Raw genomic sequence first — 777 nt, 5'->3', positions numbered from 1 at the left:
ATCTATTGGATCATATTTTGATTTGATGAGAGATAAAGAGATCATAGAGAGGGAGGGAGGAATGAAATTTTGAAATATTTGTTAAGATATGATAGTCATCTTGGTTTGATGTGATATATCAATAGAAGCTATAAGTCCTATGTGAGTGGATGACTTGTCAATATAGCAAATTTTTTACCTAATTTTTCTTTTCTTTTAAATCTCTAAAGCTTACTTAGCAAGCAATACATACATATATATATATATATATATATATACTTATTCTTGTTGATTCAAACTCACTCTTATTCTAATTGAAAATAGTATTAGAAAAATGTCTTCCACCTCCATGATTGAGAAGGTTCCTAAAAAGAAGTCATCTTCTAAGTGTGAGGAAGAATCACCTCTAAAGAAAAAAAGATCATCTCACCCAAAAGCCTCTCCTAACCATGAAGAGGAGTCGAAGATGAGGCCTCTTCATTCAAGAATGGGCAAAAAGAAGATGCGGTCCAAGATCGAGAAGTTCAATAAGAGGTTAGATCGACTCAGGATGATAAATGAGACTATTAAACAAGTGGTTGATCCGGTCACTCCGACTAAAGCTACAACTCTGGACCACATTGAAAGGGGGAGTTCTTCATTTCAGCCAATATATGTGGTAGACCCCAAATCCCCCCCCCCCCAAATCTCTCATTTACATCAACCTTTCAGACATTGATGATGAAGAAGTGGATGGTTCACTTATATTCCATCCTACTTTCTACAAGGATGATTGTGGTGAAAGTGGAGAAGGTGGAG

Source organism: Macadamia integrifolia, unplaced genomic scaffold (assembly GCF_013358625.1).
Source record: "Macadamia integrifolia cultivar HAES 741 unplaced genomic scaffold, SCU_Mint_v3 scaffold2625, whole genome shotgun sequence".
Lineage (NCBI taxonomy): Eukaryota > Viridiplantae > Streptophyta > Magnoliopsida > Proteales > Proteaceae > Macadamia > Macadamia integrifolia.
The sequence above is the reverse complement of the archived record's forward strand: the minus strand, read 5'-3'. Positions refer to the sequence as shown.